Genomic DNA, 12238 nt, shown 5'->3' with positions numbered 1-12238 from the left:
TATGAAAATTCCTAAAATTTGCTAAGTGGTTGTGTAGTATCTTGCCACTTGGTTATTTTTTTTTTATGAATAACTAATTTCTTGTCCTAAATTGCCAAGTGACTTATTATTAGCCAACCACTTGGCTAAATGTGGTGTTTCTTTCTCTGCTTTTAATAATATATATAGATATAGATTGCTTTTGATGAGTAGAAGTAGTTTTTCAGAAACTTAAAAAAATAACTTTTTCCCAAAAATACTTTTTTGAAAAGTACTATTGAGAAAAATACACTTAGAAACACTTTTTAAAAGCTTGATCAAACATTAATTGCTGCTCAAAAGTATTTATTAAATTAATTGGCCAAATACAAATTGTTTTTACTTTTTAAAATAAACTGATTTTAGAAGCTTGCCCAAACGGGCTATTATAATACTTTTTATTTAGTTTTCAAATATGTTTTATTATAAAATACTTAAGAATCTATGTTTAAAATTCAGTCAAAGAAAAAACTGTTTGATTCTCCAAACTGATCAACCTTCGAACAAATTGGGACGAAGGGAGTAGTAATTTTTGACAAACTTAAATGATCAAAATGGTTCATTACATACTTAAGAGGCTTGTTTGGCCAAGCCTTTTTTTTTTTTCAAAAGTGCTTATTTTTTAAATGTGAGGTGTTTGATTAAGCTTTTGAGAGAAAATAAGTACTTATGGTGAGTAGCAAAAGCGATTTTTTAGAAGCTAGAAAAAATTATTTTTGCCCAAAAACACTTTTTTTGAAAAATACTATTGACAAAAATATACATAGAAACACTTTTTAAAAGCTAAGCCAAACAGTAATTGCTACTCAAAAGTATTTTTTAAATTAATTAGCCAAGCGCAAACTAATTTAATAGTTTATGTTTGCTAAATTTGACGAAAACAATGATTTTTAAATCTTAAATTCAAAAAAAGTCCCATCAAGTTGCAAAAAACGTAACTCAAAAACACTACACTACACCAAAAATAATATCAAAAATTACACATCAAACAGCTATAAGCCTACACCAGACTATAGATATAAATAAAACTAATAAATCTGCCAGCACTTCGGGCCCTTCATTAGCCTCACAAGCACAACTATTAATAAGTTTTTTTTAAAAAAAAATTATGTCATATCCCCAAAAAAGTTCGCTTGTTGGTATTTTTATATTTCCACCGCCGTAACTAATTATTATCACAATGACGTTATTTCAGCAAATGTAGCGTGGCCGCAAAAAATATCATCTCCAGTACCAGGTAAATTCATTTTGGATTTACTTTGATGTTTTCGAATTAACATAAAAATATCCAGTGGGTGTCCCAATTTCTTGCTCATGGAAGGGACTAGACAGTGGTTATTCCTGTATTTTAAACATCCAAAATTCTTATCCCCCACTTCGACGAACCGAACTGCGCCTTAAATCATCTTCAATGGATGTAAGTGCAAATGTTTGTACCAAACTGTCCGCTACCTTTTCATCATCATCTGTATATGCTCCATTGAAACACTGTCCTCATCACTCTCCACCACCAGTTGTTCAATGACATTTTGGATGTCAGGGCCATGCCTTTGGTTCAGTCCGGTGTTAAGTATAACTTATATGGAACCCAAGTCTACCATGGTCATGCCACCTTTATTTTGTCCATTAGCAGTATTGAGGCTAGTCGGGAGCAACATATCTTGTTTCCCAGTATTCTCTTGTGCCTTTGCTCTCTTATCCTCATCAGTAGAAGAATGCATATCACCAATATTCTGGCATTCCTCATTTTGTGTCTCGTACCTGTCAATGATGTTGTGTTTATCCACTACTGTTTTCAGATTGTTCATTGCAGTACTCTTTTTTGTTCTTCTGCTTATTCCATAGCATAACTTTTCAAAGTGTTCATAGTTCTTTTCTCGTGGCTCTTTTTTTGCTCTCTTTCTTCTTTAATCATCATCCAGAAGACACCACAAATTAGATATAATTAGAACCAGATCGATCAACTGCAGAATTAATTAGCACAATCATGAGTTCATGATTACGAAATGACACAAAGAGATGTCATATTATATAAATAAACAATAACTCATATTTTAAGTTCAGAGTGCTATAAAAGAGATGTCATATTATATAAATAAACAATAACTCATATTTTAAGTTCTGAGTGCTATAATCTATAGAGATTCTGCGTAATAACCTGGAAGGAGGATGAAGAAAAGCATAGATATGAAATAATGCGCTTCGCGAAGGGGAAAGAATTCTAATCTTTCATAAATAGGATATAAATTTAACCGTTGAAAAATTAAAATGAAACTTTACAGTCAAAGCTGCATAAATATAAAAGCAAATAAAATATTCAAGGCTAAAAACAATAGGAAAGTGTACATTGTTTGATTAGTTCAGTCAAGAACTCATGACTACTAAAGCTAACATTGACTTTGAAGGCGATCTTACCTCCTTGTTTCATGTACAGTACAATTAGTACTAATCAAGTTTTCACAAAGTTACCATACAACAACACAACTGGCCAAAAGGTCAAACCCACAGTTCAAAGCCTACCATATGTTTATTGGTTACCGCAAAACAAAGCAGTAACAATGTTCTAGAACCAGTTATCAGTAAGTTGCCAAGAATTGATGGTCTTTTCTCTAGCTTTTCACATACAGTTGAACTATTTAGTAGAGGGCAATTGTATGTCTAATTGATAATAGGTCGTAATCAGAAGCGGATTCAAGATTTAAGCTTTATGGGTTCAATTTTTCAGGATTCTTCGTTGATATTTTAAAAATTATGGGTTCATATCTATTATTTATTGTAATTTCAATAAATTTTTACACAAATTTATGCACCCCGTTGAAAGTGAGGGGTTCAAATTGAACCCCCACCTCGAACACTACATACGCCCCTGTTTGTAATGTCTGAAATAATTCTCAACCTACAAATTCACGCATCATATCAATTGCTTCCTCATACCAAGACCACCTACTGGCCCAAACAATTACCATCTAACCTACAAACCAAACATCAATATGCTATAGCACCTACTTTAGAACTTATTTGACGCTATTTCAGTTTCGTTGTTCCACTCACAACAGTGGAAAAAATCATGTACCTGTAAGCAAATCTAACGATTTATCCTGCAAGAAAAGAATCTCAAACCCTTTAAACAAAACCCATAAGACAATGATACTATCTGTTCAAGCACTCGGCGAGTCGGGTGGTGGTGGGGGGGGGGGGGGGGGGAATTAGAGAAGAACTGAGCGCGTCTTTGGTACCCAACCACAACTTCAAGACAAAGTCCTAACTTCCAGAGTTAACTGCTTTCTAAACACGTAATTTCTAATATTATTTTTCTTTTCAACTCCTTGTTCTCAAAATTTCTAGTCGGAACATCCTTTGCACCCTTTTAAGAGCAGTATCTTTGTGACTGTTTTAATGTCCATACTGCCTAGGTAAGATCTTTCAGGTTGCAGAGTTCATGTTGTGAAAGATCACCTCAAGGCTAAGAATGTCCAGAATAGAGTGCGCTACATACTTGAATGTATGTTGGCGACTTCTCTCACCTGATGTACAGCCTGGTTAATTTCTTTCCTTGCATAACGTAGTTACTGTTCTGCAATAATTAGCTCACCCTGCTCCTACAAGCGAAAGGAAAATTAAGATTTCAGAAGCATATATTATGACACACACGCCTTTCAACATTCAGAGCTAATGGTATTTGGTTTAGTAGTCACTCCACATAAAGGAATAAGTTCAATTATCAACGCCTTGCTTTGCACTGCGATAGATGATTTTTAACATTTCTTCTTTTCTTTTTTCCTCATACTTTATTGTTCACTCAAGAGAATATTTAAATTATGACATTGTTGTATGTACTTTAATTTCTTCTTGGAACCAATGTACAAAGATTTATAAATATCTCCATACTTGGTGATAACTATTTGTAGTAAGAATTTTCTTTCCTCTTGGCGCCATAGACATCTTAAACCAAACAAAGGAATCAGAGCCATGAACTACACCTCAAAATGTCACCTCCAACTCTGTCTAGAAGTACTCAAATAGTACCTTGTCGTGTATCTTTTGTGAAAGGTGACATATCCTAACTCCAACCTTACTAAATTCTCCCATCAACACAAGACTAACCAGTCTATACTCTCCAAAAAGGGAATTATCAATACCTTACAGTTGTTTGCTTATGTGGAACAGAAAGGAAAACAAACTTAATATTTTTTCAGTACTTAGCCGGTGTTTGGATTGACTTGTTTTAACTGCTTATTGGCTTTTAAGTTTTTTCTATTTTTTTTAGTGTTTGGGAAAATATAAAAAATGCTTAAGCACTTACTTTTAGGCCAAAGTACAAAAATAAGTCAAAAGCCAAAAGTTGGGTACTGCCGACTTATGACTTTTAGCTTTTAACTTATAAACTACTTTTAAAAAGTCAATCCAAATACCCTCTTAATAAAAGTAGAATGTTGACAAATGATGTTAATGTGTGTGTAAGAAGTTGATAGAAAATTGTGATTGTGCCATTGCGGAGCCAGATACCATCACACTATTCAGTTGAATAACATTATAAACTCTATAATTGATTCAATATCATTTGAAACTTAGAGAATATAATCTTTTTGATGAATCATCTCAAATTTCTTTAAACTGATTTTATTATTGTAAAGGAATTAGTTCAACTTAGAGCATATTGATATACTTCTTACATTCAAATTTTTTAGAATCATGCCAAAGAATGCACGTCTTAGTTCAAAAGTGCAACACTATAGCTGTCATAATGTAACCTTTCGTCCAGTGATCATGTAAAGTTTCAACAAATCAGCCTTAAAAAGACTGCAGAATTATGTTCCAGAACTCATGTTCCGTTTCATCATGATCAACAATTAAACATTGCACCCATCTTTTTCTTAAACAGTGGTTAAAGTTTTCCTCAATCTTGATCATACCTTCAAACTGATAAAAGGATCTAAAGCCGACAACATCTAACGCAGGAGATAGGCATATTCACCTATATAACTAAGTTTTAACATATTTGAATTGCTAAGACTAACATGATCCGTTTCTCTTGTATCGTATTTCTTGCTCTAATCATATTTCTTTAAATGAGTCAAATATCATTTTGAACTCTAGTCACCAGTTTTATAACCAGATATGTAAACAGTTCTAAAAACTGACATTTCAACTCTATGAAGTATCATGAATTTAGAATTTGAAGAATAAACATTTCCCTGCTAAACAATAGCTATGTGTACAACATGCCAATTGAAAAATTTATATTGTGCACTATGAAATAGAGAGAAAAGAAGAGTATTTAATAAGGAGACACCTTGAGAAAATTGAACCAATTGCTGAGATTTGTATTCGTACATAGAACTGACAATGAACTAACCTTGCACTGATTAGCTTGATGGTTATATCCTACAGGTGAACTTTATTCCTGCAATGCTAGCATCCATAATAAATTGAGATAATGCAGAAAGTCCAATCCAAACTATTTATGTCATAGAGTAAAGCATAGAAGCATAGAAGCACACTGAAGGCAAGTGCTGAAATAATAATTGACTGGGAGTGATTCTTATCCTTATAATCACAGCTTTCGGCAACACCAAATACGATGAACGGTCAAATAAATTTCAAGTTAATCGGTGTATATGGAGGCAAACACAGCTAATGCAGAAACCAATTTGTAAACATCAGTAAAATATTGAGATACATACCGGTCGTGTGCTTCTTCTCCATTGCAGAACTGAAAACTCTATGTATTGAAACTGAACACGCAAAGGTTTAAGGATTTTAGACGGCTCTCCTCCATCCCGTACTACAATAAATTTCTAGTCGATTAAGCCCAATCAAATTGAATTGTCTACAGGTGTAACTGCTTTATTATAAATGTGTTGCATGTAATACATAATAGTCCGAGTTATTCATTCATAAATGGCTTTCGAGTATTTTACAGCCGCAACTCAGAGTACAAAATATATTGAGAAAACTTATACATTTTGATTAAGACAAAAAAGTAAAATTAAATGAAAGAAATTATTCATGGGTTGGGAATAAATTCCAACTTTGCAACGAAAGTAAGAGACAGAGTACTCACCTGGCACCGAAGTAAATAAGGACGCATGCAGAGTCTTTTTTACATACATCATCTGAAAAGTCGAAGACTCGCTGTAAGGTATTGGGAAGAAAGAACATGAAGAAAGGAGGTGTGTGGACAAAGAAGTGCCTGTTAGAGTTCTATTTAACCGGTAACATTAGCGTCTTTTGGGATTGCTTTAACCTAAGGCCGAAGGATTTCCTGAGTTTTATTTAATTAAACAATTGTTTTTGATAATATTTTAAATGGCAAAAAACTAAGGAAAAAGATAAATAGTCATTCTGATCCTAGAGAGCGCCACGTCAGTATTCATAATGTTTGGGTTTAGATCAAAATCATGCATATTCTTTCACATGGTGCACTAATAGTACATTATGTTTGCATAAGTGGTGCACTTTTAGTCACAATCCCAAATAAATTTAACGGAAAAGAACAAAAATACCCCTGAACTTTTAGAAAAGGTATAAAAATACCCTTTATTCATCTATTTTGCTAAAACTACCCCTCAATTCAACTTTTTGGCTCATTTATTCCCCTTGACTAACGGACAACACTAATTTATTTATTTTTTTAAAAAAATTAAATTGCACATGACATTTTATTACTGAAAAATTGATTTATTCTTTTAAAAAGAAATCTGAAAAATCGTTATTTGTAGAATAAGGAAAAAAAAAATTTCAACATCCATTTCTTTAAAAAAAAATGTAGTAAGCCTTATATATATATATATATATATATATATATATATATATATATATATAAAAACAGAATTTGATTTTCATTAAAACATGTGGAATTTTTTTAAGTTTGGAAAAAAAAATTTAACGGGTGGAAACCCCATTTTTTTTTTAGAAAATTCAATTTTTAAATCTGAAAAACTGATTGTTTTTTTAAGTAAAATGTGCAAAACTAATACTCCATAATTTTCTTCTAGATTTAAAAAAAGATAGTTTTCTGGTTTTTTTTTAAACACAGTTTTTCCATAAAAAATTTAATTTTTTCAGATTTTTATAAAAATCCAATTTTTCACATTTTGAAAAGAAAAAAAATTAGTGTTGTCCGTTAGTCAAGGTTTTACTCGTTAAAAAAAAGTTTTCCAAATTTAAAAAAATTCCAAGGTTTCAGATTTCTTTTTAAAAGAATAAATTAATTTTTCAGTAATAAAATGTCATGTGCAATTTAATTTTAAAAAAAAAAATAAAAAAAATAGTGTTGTCCGTTAGTCAAGGGGAATAAATGAGCCAAAAAGTTGAATTGAGGGGTAGTTTTAGCAAAATAGATGAATAAAGGGTATTTATATACCTTTTCTAAAAGTTCAGGGGCATTTTTGTTCTTTTCCGTTAAATTTATTTGGGATTGTGACTAAAAGTGCACCACTTATGCAAACATAATGTACTATTAGTGCACCATGTGAAAGAATATGTATGATTTTGATCCAAACCCAAACATTATAGATGATTTTGGTCCTTTTCTCCGCCACGTCACCAGGCCTATGTCCTGTGATTATAATCAAATCCTAAAACACCACAAAGGGAAAAATCAAAAGCCCAAAAATCTTTAAAAAGGAACATGATATGCTTTAAGATCGGTTGAACTACATGTTTTTGAGTTCATCATTCTACTCTACAGATTTAGTAGATAAGCATCAAGTAGCTTATTTAGATATCATCCACACATGATTAGCATCCAAGGGGCTACAACCAAGTAAATACAAAAATTTGAATTAGCGTTTAAAAAGAATCAGATATAATGTGCCAATCACCACCTTGCAAATTGATCTTTTGGATGCAATTTAAGACTTTTAATCTTAGAATAAAGATATTGCAAGAATAATAATAGAGAAAAGGGGGAAAACGTGGAAACATACAAAATTTTATTCCAGGATCGGACAAGTCTACATATAATAGTTATGCAGGTTTTCTATAAATAACATTTGACTTATATTACCTATTATAAGCTTCACAAAATTATATAGCTTTTAGTTATGCCAGTACATATCTCACATACAGGAGTATATGTATACATATTGAAACAGAATATGATATCACATAACTATGTCTCAATCTCAATTATGATACCACGTATAGTCATATTACAAGTGATTGTACTATAAATCCAAATGTTTTAGACTCTCTTCTTTTACAAGTTAAATATCTAGATTAGATCTAAGGCTAATATAAGAAAAGAAAGGAAATTATATGATTTGGCTACTTAACCTTTTGTAGAAAAGCAATAATATGGAGTCCATGTTTTTTACTGTACAATAATTTCATTTACTCCCACTAATGGGTTGATACGCATGTGGCAATAAATCCATCATTATTGACTTAATGGGGATATTTTAGGAATTTCATGAATATTGTTTGATTTTTTAATATGGGGTGCACGTTTTTTTTTACGTTGCTTGGTTTTTTTAATATGGATTCCACTTTTTTTTTTTTTAATAGTGCTTGATTTTTTTCAATATGGGTCCACTTTTTTTTTACATGGAGATGGTAGGGTCCACTTTTTTTTTTTTAATATTGTTTGGTGTTTTTGATTGGGGTCCACTCTTTTTTTTTTTAACGACGAAGCATGGGTAGTAATATAGAAATAGAATATAGATATAGATATAGATGCTCGAGTGCTTTGCTTTATTTTTTTGTCCTTTCCTTTTTCTTTCAATCGAAACCAAGATACAATGCAATGAAATAATGTATGTAGGATGAATGCAATGCATATGCAGATTTGTACAACATGTCCCGAATGGAGTAACTCCACGTCTCGGCGATCATGACCCATGGGGGACCTGCGAAGTCCATGTACTACTCGCTCTGGAATATGACCTCAGATCACGAGCACACTCTCACGATCCCGACAAAGACCTCGGGCATCGGACACTCTATCGTTCCCGGCAAGAAAACTCGGGCAACAAACACTCAATTACATCAATTCTCCGACAATATCATCTAAACATACGCTTCGCTAATCGAAATCTCACCATAAGGTAAACCGTAACCTTAGGAAATTAGAATCAAGAAGAATCAATACTCACAACCTTACTTCTATTCAAGACCCAAATTTATAAACATATTTCGATCTTGCTACCAATTAATTAGTCAACCCGTCAATTAACCAAAACTGTAACTTAAGATTAAATCTTACTCTACAAATCTCCAATATTACAAGATCTTAATCCTAATTGGTAATCGTAGTACGTATGGGGAGATGACAGTGCTAAAAAAAAAAAAAAAAAAAAAAGGACAGTGACACAAATGGTACCTCACGTAAGAATTTCTCCCTAATTCTCTAAAACAAATGGTCTTGGCTTTGGTTTAAATGCACCCCTCTGTAATCATGATGTCGCCATTACTAAATGATGGAATCCACTCATTCTTGTCCCTACTATTACAAGGACTAAGCACCAACCTATTATGATGAATGTAAGTTGGAGAAGAATTCTTTTCCACCAAAATAAAAATACATTAACACTTAAAAACAAGAGGCATTTCTCTCTCAGTCATTTTCGTTCCGCCCCGCGACGCTGTCTCTAGTCTGAGTAATATTTTTTTTTTTCTATGTTGTTGCTATGACTCCCAGATGTCAACCCTACTATTTTTATAATGATAAATTATGTAAAGTCTCGTATTTTCCTAATACTTATTTTGGGCTAATTACGGTTGTAGGAAGGTATTTAAAGATATAGTCAAGCTGTAAACTTTGAATAAATTATGTATGTGCATAAGGAAACTTTTTCTTTTTAGTTAAATGAGTATTTAATTTGCTGCTTGTCCGTGTGGTGTAGTAGCATATGCTACAGATATCAGTTAACAAAAAAAATAGAAACAGGAATATAAGAGGAAGAATGATTCTACAGCTAAGGGCTAAATATAAAGTAAAGAATGGGTGAAGCCCACTCACATGACTGATGCGTCACGTGAGATATGGAAGGGTTAAGAAACAATATTGCTAATAGAGGTTTAGGAATAAGGAGGCTTTAGAGGTACAACAGTTTATTTCACTTGAAGGCTATTCCACTCTCTGTTTCTCGCATTTACGTGGTAAAATAGTTATTTCTAGTTCTAATTAAATAGTTGAGATTTGGGTAGAAAAATTGATAATGGAGTTTGAATTGGTGGAAAAGACGGAGGCTTTAATTAGGTATTGAATTTCACGTTTGGAATTGTTACTAATCCTGATTCCAACTCAGTGATTTTAGTTAAAGCGGGTACCCATAATCTTCTCTTAGTATTTTTACTTCTATTTATATGGGTGTCAATTAAGATTTCAAGATGGAGTGTATAATTATTCTATTAACTGTACTGAAATTTGAGAAAATCATGAGATTATACAAGTGGGCCCGAGCCCATAAGTTTGATTTTCTTCTTCATTTATAATAGGGAAAACTACGTATGTATACATGTTAAGGAGAAATATTTACGAAACGTAACGATAGTCTTCCTTATTTACAAACATAACGATATATTACGAAACATGACGGATTTTCATATATCTTTCGTTTTTTTATTTTTTTTCAGAAAATATATATATTTTTTATTATATATATTTTTTTAAATATTAATTATTATTTTTTTGCTCAAAGGCTTAAAAAATTACCTCAAATTTCTGTGTATGAAAAATGTATGAAATGTGTATATGTGAGCGAAATTTTTAATATAATTTTCATATATAAAATTTTGAGCGAAAACTTTAAGCCTTGAATATTGTATGAAAATTGTTACAATGTTGTTGTAGTTGTATTAATTTTTCAGAAACCTAATATGAACTTTATATACAAAAAATGTGAATGAAATTCTAAGTCTTGAGGGAGATATACACATTTCATACCATTCTCATGCATAAAATTTTGAGCGTAATGTTTAAGCCTTGATCAAGATATACACATTTCATACGTTCTTCATACATAAAATTTGAGCGAACTTTTTAAGCCTTGAGAAAGATATACACATTTCATACACAAAAATTTGGGCGATTATTTTAAGTCTTGAATGTTGTATCAAAATTGTATACAATGTTGTTGTAGTTGTATTAATTTTACAGAAATCTAACATGAACTTTATACACAAAAATGTGAGCGAAATTTTAAGACACGAGCAAGATACAAATTTCATATTGTTTTCATACACACAATTTTGAGCGAATTTTTTAAGCCTTGATCGAGATATACACATTTCATACATTTTTCATACCGTTTTCATACACTAAATTTTGAGAAAACTTTTTAAGTCTTGAGCCAGATATACACATTTCATACAACTTTCATATATAAGTTTTTGAGCGAAAAAAATATTATTTTTTTTAAAAAAAATATATATTTTTAAAAAAAATAAAAAAAATTTGGAAAAAATATAAAGCATGTTTTGTATAGGATTTGTTATATTATGTTTTATAAATATAAAATTATCGTCACGTTTCGTAAATATTTCTCATTAAGATGTATATATACGTAAAGGGCCCTTTATAATATACTAGTTATATGCTAGATTGTTGATTTGTAAAAAACTTTACCAATTCTTTACTTGTTTCTTTTCCTAAACCTCAGATGAATCCCAGGCAAAACGTGATTCTTAGTTGCTAAATTGAGTACTTTTCTCATGATAAACTTTATCAAATGGTTTTTTTTCTTTCGAAAATGGATTAAAGATCAAATGAGATTAAGTGTTAAGCACTAAAATGGAGTAAGTTCTTTTGAACTGCTTAATTATTCATAATATGATTTCAAAATGTTAGCTTGAGTTCGAGAGATGTTTTTAAAGTTAGAAATGGCAGATTTTGTCCTTTTGAGCTGCGTGCAAATTTAAGAGAAATGAGGTCTTAAATTTAATGTTAACACGTATCTTCTCTCAAAAACAAAAAATATAAATTGGAAGGTAGGCTAGAGTACCAAAATGTTCCAGTCTAAATCCTTGTAACCGTTTTTTTTTTTTTTTTTTTGGAAATTGAAATGTTGCACGAGTTGGACTTTGTCAAAGCCCAAACTTATTTAAACTCGAGAACTTGTTGAAATAACTTAAAGATTTCTCGTATTTTTGAGTTATGAACAAGTGAATTCATTAAGAAGTTGGATTATATATATAATTCAAAATCTTGATAAGCCGTGCACATTTGAAGGAATTAAATCATTCATAATTAGCTAAATTATGAGGTAATTTACTT

At 31.3% G+C, this 12238-nt stretch overlaps 1 long non-coding RNA gene across 5 annotated transcripts; it reads right to left on the bottom strand.

Annotated features, from left to right (window-relative positions):
- Positions 1 to 1244: 1244 nt before the first annotated feature.
- Positions 1245 to 6363, bottom strand: LOC132605663 (uncharacterized). Of its 5 annotated transcripts, XR_009569378.1 has the most exons (5): positions 6083 to 6360; positions 5703 to 5753; positions 5375 to 5430; positions 3475 to 3617; positions 1245 to 1982 (listed from the first exon to the last, which is right to left on the bottom strand). It is a non-coding gene; the product is annotated as an uncharacterized LOC132605663 (long non-coding RNA). The 5 variants fall into 5 exon arrangements; XR_009569376.1 differs by having other exon boundaries at positions 5375 to 5753; positions 6083 to 6363; XR_009569375.1 differs by lacking the exon at positions 6083 to 6360 and having other exon boundaries at positions 5703 to 6076.
- Positions 6364 to 12238: the final 5875 nt, after the last annotated feature.

Source organism: Lycium barbarum, chromosome 8 (genome assembly GCF_019175385.1).
Source record: "Lycium barbarum isolate Lr01 chromosome 8, ASM1917538v2, whole genome shotgun sequence".
In the NCBI taxonomy this organism is placed as follows: domain Eukaryota; kingdom Viridiplantae; phylum Streptophyta; class Magnoliopsida; order Solanales; family Solanaceae; genus Lycium; species Lycium barbarum.
Note: the sequence above shows the minus strand (reverse complement) of the source record. Positions and strands in the feature narration are given on the sequence as shown.